The 10,057-nt window shown below is 31.8% G+C and overlaps 1 non-coding gene across 1 annotated transcript; it reads right to left on the bottom strand.

Annotated features, from left to right (window-relative positions):
* Nucleotides 1-7,609: 7,609 nt before the first annotated feature.
* Nucleotides 7,610-7,720, bottom strand: LOC140990792 (small nucleolar RNA R71). Its single transcript, XR_012177717.1, has one exon. It is a non-coding gene; the product is annotated as a small nucleolar RNA R71 (small nucleolar RNA).
* Between the last annotated feature and the right edge of the window lie 2,337 nt (nucleotides 7,721-10,057).

Here is a 10,057-nt window from a genome sequence, read left to right on the forward strand (position 1 = left end):
GACGTTTTAAATCAATCGGGACTTGACCTCGATTAATTATCGTAATAATCATGACATCGAACCCCAAAACAATCTCTATATGAAGTGTGAACATTTCCCAAACATGGAATACATGAACCTAAAAATAGTGGTTTAAAAAGTCATGGACGAGCGCCTAGGCACTGGATGGCGCTGCGCTGTGGCACTGCCTAGTGCCTAGGCGCTAGCGAGGCCGCAGGCGTAGCGCTGCGGTGCCACAAGGGCAGCGCCGCGGCGCTAGGCTTGCGCAGAACGGGCGCTGCGCTAATCCTGCGCACAACCAACCAAAATAACAAATTTTGATGCAATTTTAAAATTCACGCTCAAAAGACTCGAACCGATGCAACGAGACTCAACCTAAGATGCTATGGCAATGTTCCAAACTCAAACAACGCCCCAAAACAATGACACACCGCAAACAACGCATTACAACCCGTGAACACGACATTTTGACACCAAAGCTTTTCCTACGACTTCTAATGCAACGAAGTGCCCATCGACACAAAACGAAGCACCAAAAATCGAACCCACATCATACTTAATATACCTAAATGTGCAGCGATTACCCGTCGGTCCTCAACGAAGCCTGCAACAATAAAACTTCAAAAACACGTCAATAACGTATTTTCATAAAATCACAGTTTGAGCAGTCCAACGAAAACAATCATAACTAACTCGTTTCTATTCCAAAAATTACGAATTTACTGTCAAATCGAATCGAAGGTATCAAAAATTACTACGGTTTATATGTTGAAAGTTTTCAAGAAACTTGACCGAATTTTCCCAAGTAATCGAAATGACAGCAGACACGTTTTTAGATCTAAAAATTTTGATCCAAAATTCATTTCAAACGTTTTTGCTTAAACTTTTTCACAACATACATGGATTTTTATGCATAATAAACAACACAATACATAATATAATGAGATCGATGCAGAAACAATAGAATATATATGCCTTGACTTTAAAGTTACCGAAACGATGATACCGAAGCGGGAAGGATGCAAGGATTGATCCGGGACGAACGTGGCACGATTATCTTTAAGAAAAGTGGACGAGAATTGCTGGAAAAATTGCAGAGGAAGGGGGCGGCTGCTGTACCACTTAGAACCTTAAGTTTTATTTTAAAAAAATGTAATGAAATGTGTGTGTGCGTGTGTAAAACCGAGTGTGTGTGTGTGTGTGTGTGTGTGAAAGTGGGTGTGTGCGTGAGCTTGTGTTGTTAATTAGGGAGAAATGTGCTTAATTAAGAATTAAAAATGTTAATTAAAAGTTAATCCCACTATTTACTTTACTAACAACCCCATTTACAAATTAAAATACAAACTTTAAAAGTTTTAAATTCTTAAAATCACTAAATAAATAAATTAAGCCTTAAAAATGCTTAAAACTTAATAAATTATTTAAAATGGTCCAATCCTAACTTAAAATAAAATACCACATTCTAAAATCGTCAAAATCGTCGCTGGTCTCTTTTCCTCGATCCCGTATCGAATAATCGCCTGAAACATGAAACTCAAGGAAAACCTTTTAACGTGCATCGCATAAACATAAATAATTAAAATAATGAAATTTCATAAATCATGCATCTCTCAAATCATTTTAAAATTAAATAAATAAGTTAACAATTTAAATATATGCATGGGTACACGTGTATTGAATTTTTGGGTTCTACAAATATCTTACTCAATTTTCCAAATATTTTTATTTTGTTTATATTTCCCCACCCACGATCCATTATTTCTTTCCCGTAATTCTATTCAACACTAGAAATATAAGCCACAACACTAGTATACCATCCTACAGCTGAAATGAAGATTCGAGGCCCACAAGATTTTAAGCTTCCTCCACCAGATTACGGTAAGTTTATGCAAAGATTCTTGCCTCACAATAACGTAGCAAATTTTTTTTGTTATTATGTGTTTGAAACAATGTTTTTCAGATTTTCTTTGTAATACGCTTTTGAAAAGATTCGAGCCTCACGTTTGTTTTCTTTCCGACATCGTGGTCCCTAAATGAATGAGATTTAGTGGGTTTTTTCATTTAAAAAATATTGGATGGTCCCGTGAAATGTAATTTTCAAAATCTTTTGCTGGACTTCTGCTAAAATTATATAAGATACTCCACTTTTGTTAGAATTTTTTTTTATTTAATGGGTTTTTCTAAGCATGCATAATTTTTGTTGTAATGCAGATTTTAATAGCAAGGATTTTACATTGAGTTTTCACTATGGAGGAAAGTTCTACGTCGGTGACCAACACACCTATGTAGGTGGTGCGGTACTTAAATTTTATTTTTTTGAATTTGATATGCTTTCTTTAAATCAATTTAAGAAGGTAGCTGAACGTGAAGGTGTTAAGAAACCTATGAGGGCTTTCACGAATGTTGAACATGAAGGTTTTAGATGGATCAAGAATGACACTGATTTGGTTAAAATTTGCGAGCATAAAATAAAATTTAAAAGAGAAATTCACATATATATTGAGGAGGTGCGCAGATTTTATCCATACGTACCTTTTGATTATTTAGGGGAGAAAGATAAGGATAAAACTAAGTTAGATTGGGCAATATATGGTGAGAGTGATGGGGTAGTTAATGAGGTTGTGAATGAGGGAACATAAGAAGATGACAGTGATGACATATTGAATGATGAATGCACTGAAAAAGATAGTGATTTTAGTAAGAGTACTTATAGTGATGATTCAGAAAAAGTTGATAAAATTTTCAAATAGAATGTGGATAATGAAACAGAGTGGCTTAGAAAGGAGTTTGAGTCAAAAGAAACATGGTAAGTAAAGTCTGTTGAAAAGAATTTGGTCGATAATGAAGATGATATGACGGATAATGAATGGCAGGCTGTATAAGTATCATTATCTAATTTCTTGCTATATGATGGGAATATGTATAGTGTTGATTTGGAGAACAAAACTTGTGGCTGTAGGAAATGGGAACTAAGTGGAATCCCATGTAAACATACAATGAGTGCAATTTATGCACAAGATTTGAATCGCTATAACTTCGTCGATGATTGCTATAAGTTGGAGACTTATAAGTTGGTGTATGCTCATGTTATTATATCGACAAATGAGAGGAACGAATGGAAGCCTACAAACATGATTCCTCTATTACCACCAAACTTTGGGAGGTCTGCTGGGAGGACAAAAAAATCTAGGAGGAAGGAATCAGATGAGCCTGATCATCCACAGAAAAATAAAAGATGAAGAGTGAAGGCCAAAGTTCCTTTGAATGAAACTCACATGAGGAGGCAACAAAAGACATTAAAATGCATTAGATGTGGAGTTGCATGCCCCTATAAAAGAACATGCAACATGGATATTGAACCAACGAATCCAGTTATAACTGAAAAAGAAGTTGCAACACAAGAACCAATGAGACAGCTCACACAAGAACAACCAATGAGCCAGCTATAATGTCAAAGGACCCAAAAATCGCAAGTTTCCTAATTTGTATATCATGGTTTACATCTGAAATTTCTTTATATTTGTATATGTATATACTGATCAATATATTATTTTTGGTAGGTGAGGAGCAAAGTTGTGGAGGAGAGTTCAAAATAAAAATGCTGGAAAATGCACGCAACACAATTATTGGTGTAAGTTCAGTTTCGAATTTTCATTGTTTTTTTATGCACATTTACAAACTATATAAACCTAATTCTAATTTGTATTTTCTTATAGGTCACAAGTGAATGTGTAGTTGGATCAATGACTCGACCAGTGGAATCAACAACCCCATCAATGTTTGAGCAGTTCCAGAGTTACCAACTGCCGACAAAAGAGGTGAATATAAGGGCTCCTGCACTTTTTGTTGGGGGATCTTTCGTTAGGAGTGTTGAGATATGTGTTACATACTCCGATGCCACCGCTAAAGAAATCATCACTCATGGAGGGAGAAAGTAGGCAACACTATCCAGCTTGAGCTCGATAACAACTGACATTCGAGGGAAAATGAAGCTGAACTCAAAAAAGAAATGAGACTGGAAACTGATGTTTATGAGTAATATAACTTGTCTCTTTTTTGTTGTAACACGAAGTAGTTGTGTTCTTTTGGTTTATGTAACGTCCCGAAAATTTGAAGATCCACATGAACCAAATACATGCAAGTTATCAAATTTCTTATGTATTGTAATTAAATCGTTTTAATTGCATGAATTGATTATTGTAGGCATGTTTACATGTTTAAAATGTAGCTTTATTTTAGAATGCATAAAACTGTGTTTTAAAAGATTATTCGAGACGCGATCAACGAACGGAGACTGGGGACCATATAAGGGAAAATATTTTTATTAAATAAATATTTTTAGTTGTTGGATGTGTGGTGTATTTTAAATGAAATTTTCGAAAACGAGGTTTTTGTTATGTTTTTGTACGCTGAGTCGTATTTTTAAACGATATTGGATTTTCGACGAAAATATGAACTTTTTGAAAACTCGGCTATTATTTTCAAAAACTTTTTTAAACAAAATATTTTAAATAATAACTAATGGCCTTAATGGACCTATTATACTTGACTAATGGGCCCAAACTTGCACCATGAGTTTTAGTTAAAATAAAAATCAAAAATCCTCCCCAAACACACCCATAACCACAAGTCCCCCTTCACCTAAAAATCACAAAGACTCTTCCATCATCCAAGAAACACACACCAAACGTGAAATTGAAGAGGAAAGTCACGTTTTTTTGAAGAAAATCAGCAAGGGTCCATATCAGCTAACGTTCCTCGCGTCGCAAGTTGTTTTTCGTGCGTGATAAATGTAAAGGCACGCCTTAATCTCTTTTTTCTCATATATCACACCATATTATATGTTTGATGCAAGTTGAATGAAAAATATGATGCACTACTTTGTATTTTCGTGTTTATGGCTTATTATGCATAAAAGTAGAGTTTCGAGCTTTTAAAACTCTTCCTAATGATGCAAAAAGGGGCTGCCATGGTAGGAGACCTTGAAATGATGTTTTTCCACATGTTTAAGAACCCTTAGGAGTATGTTTAAAGGCTGGACAAGGAGGGCCACTAGGTTGAACGAAAATTTGGATTTTTGGTGGACTAGGGTTTTGCTAGGAGTCCTTCCGAAGCACGGCACTTAGCTGCTGTTAAGGTGCATTCATGGGTTCTTTTAGGGTCTATTCATGGTCCTAGATGGCTCAAGAGGAGGTTGGTGCGAATCCAAGGAAGGAGACGCACGTAGGAAAGACGCGCATGGCTTCTTGTCACGGCTTGAGGGTTGCGGCTCCTAGGCTGAGTAGGTGCCATCTAGTAGGGTTCCTAGGGGTTGATCATGGTCTTAGGATTGTTAGCTAGGGTCTGGATGGGTTGGCTAATGATGAAACTTAAAATTAATAATTTATTATATGTTAAAACCTATATTTTAAAATTTAAGTTTCATTAAAATTATAAAATTATGTTATTTTAGTATTGTGTGTTTATATTTAAATGTCTTACTAAATATGTTTTATTTTCAGGTTTTCTACGTGTTAGTAAAATAATGATAACTCAAGCTAGAAAACTCAAATGGAGGTGATTCAAACATGTTTGGAATCCTTGAGAAATTATCTACAACTTTGCAGAAGAATGATTGCTTAAAAAGTTGTTTAACATGATCAAATTGTGAAAATATCAAAAGGAGAACAAATTTACTTTTACCATGACCAGCATACAGTAAAAAATCATAACTATTTCAATATTTAACCAAATGAGGTGAACCAAGTGGCCAAATTTATCTACAGACAATTCCCCACATGTTTGCTGTTTTGAGCAGAGTAAATTTCGGTGATTAAAGGCGTGGAACAAAGCATTGAAAGAAAGGACATGGAATTATAGTTGGAGGAGACAAAAGACTACTATTACAACTACATTGCATTAATAGAATTTTTGACCATTTCTCTCATTTGGCCTATAAATAGAGGCCTTGTGCTAGCTTGAGAATTATTCTATCTCATTGTAAAATATAGTGTGAGTGTGTATAAAAGTTCTAAGTTCCAATATATTTTTCATTTTCCAAATTATGAGTGATGTTTTTAGTGTTGATCAAAAGTAAGTTCATAGAAAGCTAAATCTATTATGTCAAGGTGAAGGGGATGAATTCTCGGTGAAGTAAGATTGTTTATATTTTGTATATTCTTTCTTTATTTCTTTTCATTTTGCTAATTTCTTTTTTATTGTAGGTATAAAAATGAATTATTTGTTGTTATCAATTTACATCAAATGCTTGATACCATTGAAGTGGTTATCTTGATTTGTTGTTTAATTTTGATACAATAAATATTTCATCAATTATTATTGTTATATTATACATACATACATATATATATATACATACATACATATATATATGTACATACATACATATATACGATAGCGTGGCTCTGCCGGTTGTTCTAAATGAAATATTATGATATCTAACAATCTAACATTTACTTTATCGCAACTAACTTTTACTTTCCGCATCTAACATTTACTTTATCGCAACTAACTTTTACTTTCTGCATCTAACATTTACTTTATCGCAACTAACTTTTACTTTCCCGCAACTAACTTATTAAATCATATATTTCATTTAGGCAATAGCGTGGCTCTGCCGGTTGTTCTAAATGAAATATAATGATTTAATTTAACATTTATTTTATGCAGTTATATATTTATATAGTTATATATATAATCATAGGTACCATATATAAAATATCGGTGAATTCGGTATTTTCTATAGTGGGAACTATATTATATTAGATATGTGTTTAAATATTTTATTTTCTTGGAACCATTATTTATGGTGGTTTCCTTTGTTTTACTTTTAGTTAAACAATATTACATAAACCAAGAATAAATCCTCGAGCCTTGACAAAATTTATAATTTGTAAACTTCGTTCTTGCATTTGGTAATCTATAAATTAATAAATTTAAACTTAAAATAACCTCTCTGTGGATCGATCTCGTACTTACGAAATATATTATTTGCAGACAACCTACACTTGGGTGAATTATAATTTAAGTAGTAGCAAGTTTTTGGCGCCGTTGTCAGGGAGGTATAAATTAAGTTTCTATTTTTTAATTATGTTTTATTTATAAGTATTGTGTTGTTTTTTTGTATGAGTATTTGGAGTTGAAAAAAAAGTGGTAGACTTATTCGAGTATCTGAAAATAATTTAAACATGGATGATAATTCAAATAATCAAGATAATGATATCAATAATAATAATAATAATCAATAACATGATCAATTAAGAACACTTAGGCACCATATGAACCCTATTAGAACTAGTGCCCCATCTTGTTTAGTTTTTCCTCCTGATGCATCTAATTTCAACTTTAAACCTCAAATTATTCAACTTTTACCAAATTTTCATGGCTTAGATTCTGAAAATCCATATTTACATCTAAGAGAATTTGAGGAAGTTTGTAACACTTATAATGATCAAAATTGTAGCATGGATATAGTTCGATTAAAGCTTTTCCCTTTTTCTTTAAAAGATAAAGCTAAAACATGGCTACAAAATTTGAGATCAAGTTCAATAAGATCATGGGAAGAAATGCAACAACAATTTCTCAAAAAGTTTTTTCCTTCCCATAGAACAAACTCTTTTAAAAGACAAATTACTACTTTTTCTCAAAAACAAGGAGAAACATTTTATCAATGTTGGGATAGATATAAAGAATTACTTAATACATGCCCACATCATGGTTTTGAAACATGGAGAATAGTTTCTCACTTTTATGAAGGTCTAATACCTAAAGATAGGCAAATGATAGAATTCATGTGTAATGGAACTTTTGAAGATAAAAACCCAAATGAAGCTATGGAGTATTTGGATTCATTAGCAGAAAATGCTCAAAATTGGGATAATATAGGCACAATAGAACCACCAACAACTAAAATCAATAATTCAACAAATGGGGGTGGTATCTATAATCTTAAAGATGATATAGATATTCAAGCTAAACTTGCATCTTTAGCAAGAAAAATTGAGTCATTAGAAATGAAAAAGAGTGGTCAATTAAAAAGTATTCAAGAAATTGTTTGTCATATATGTGATACACATGATCATGCTACAAAAGATTGTCCAACATTACCTTCATTTAAAGAATGTCTCCATGAACAAGCAAATTATGTTAACAATTATAAAAAACCAATACTAGATCCTTTTTCAACATCATATAATCCTGGATGGAAAAATCATCCTAATTTTAGTTGGAGGAATGATAATAATGCACAACCCTCACAACAATATTTTCAAAATAACCAAAATCATCAAGGTTATATTCCTTATGTTACACCTCCAAGAAAAAACTTTGAAGATGTAATTCATGCATTTATCCAAAAGCAAGAATCTATCAATATTCAAAACAGTCAATCTATGACTGATTTGAAAGAAACTCTTGCAAAATTTGCATCTGCACTTAATATTCATGAAAAAGGAAAATTTCCATCTCAACCTCAACCTAATCCTAAAAATCAAAATCAAGAATTAAAAAATGAAAAAATTGATCAAATAAAATATGTTATTACCCTTAGAAGTGGTAAAATAGTTAATGATCCATGTAGTAATGAAAACAAGGATCATTTAAAATCAAAGAGTAAGGAAGATAATCCTGATATTTTTGAGAATGATGATACCTTAAATTCTAAAAATAATATGTTGAATGATAAATCATCTGAAATAGTAAATGAATCAAATAAACATCCACCATTTCCTCATGCATTAACAAATCATAAAAAACAAAAAAATGATTCTGATATCTATGAAGTTTTTAAACAAGTAAAGATAAATATTTCATTATTAGATGCTATTAAACAAGTACCTTCATATGCAAAATTTTTAAAAGACTTATGTACTGTGAAGAGAAAATTGCATGTGAAGAAGAAAGCATTCTTGGCTGAACATGTAAGTTCTATTCTTCAAAATAATTCTAGTTTAAAATATAAAGATCCTGGTTGTCCAACAATTTTATGTATTATTGGATAAAATAAAATTAAAAAAGCTTTGTTAGATTTGGGAGCAAGTGTAAATTTACTTCCTTATTCAGTTTATGAAAAACTTAATTTAGGAGAATTAAAATCCACTTTTGTTACTCTCTTAGTGGCGGATAGGTCAATCAAAATACCTAGAGGTATTGTAGAAGATGTGTTGGTTCAAGTTGATAAATTCATATATCCTGTAGATTTTATTGTTTTGGATACACAACCAATAGAAGTACATAATGAAATTCCCGTAATATTGGGACGACCATTTCTAGCAACTTCAAATGCTTTAATTAATTGTCGAAATGAAATAATGGAATTGTCTTTTGGGAATATGACTCTAGAACTTAATGTGTTCAATTTATGTAAACAACCAAGTATTAATGAAAATGAATATGATAATGAAATTGAAACAATTGTGGAAGAAAATATACAAGAAGAAAACTTAAATCAACAATCTGAAGTTTTTTCAATTAAAAACTTTGAGTCTGAAAATAATTTTAAAGAAGATGATAATACAAAACTTGAATTAAAAGTTTTACTATTCGAATTGAAATATGTATTTTTTGGTGAAAATAAAACATTTCATGTTGTATTTTCTTCCACTTTTCTACCAAATCAAGAAGAAGATTTAATTAAATTACTTAAAAAATATAAAAATACAATTGGATGGACTTTAAAAGATATAAAAGGTATAAATCCTTTAATTTGCACACATAAAATTCATTTGGAAGAAAATGCTAAAACATATCAACAACCACAAAGAAGGTTAAATCCACATATGAAAGAAGTTGTTAAGAATGAAGTATTAAAACTATTAGACGCTGGAATTATCTATCCAATCTCAGATAGTAAATGGGTAAGTCCAACACAAGTAGTACCTAAAAAGTCAGGCATCACTGTTATAAAAAATGAAAAGGGAGAGTTATTACAAACTAGGATTCCATCTAGTTGGCGTATGTGTATTGATTATAGAAAATTAAATGATGCAACTAGAAAAGATCATTTCCCACTACCATTTTTAGATCAAATTCTAGAAAAAGTAGCAGGAAATTCTTATTA

Source organism: Primulina huaijiensis, chromosome 12, assembly GCF_012295235.1.
Source record: "Primulina huaijiensis isolate GDHJ02 chromosome 12, ASM1229523v2, whole genome shotgun sequence".
NCBI lineage: Eukaryota > Viridiplantae > Streptophyta > Magnoliopsida > Lamiales > Gesneriaceae > Primulina > Primulina huaijiensis.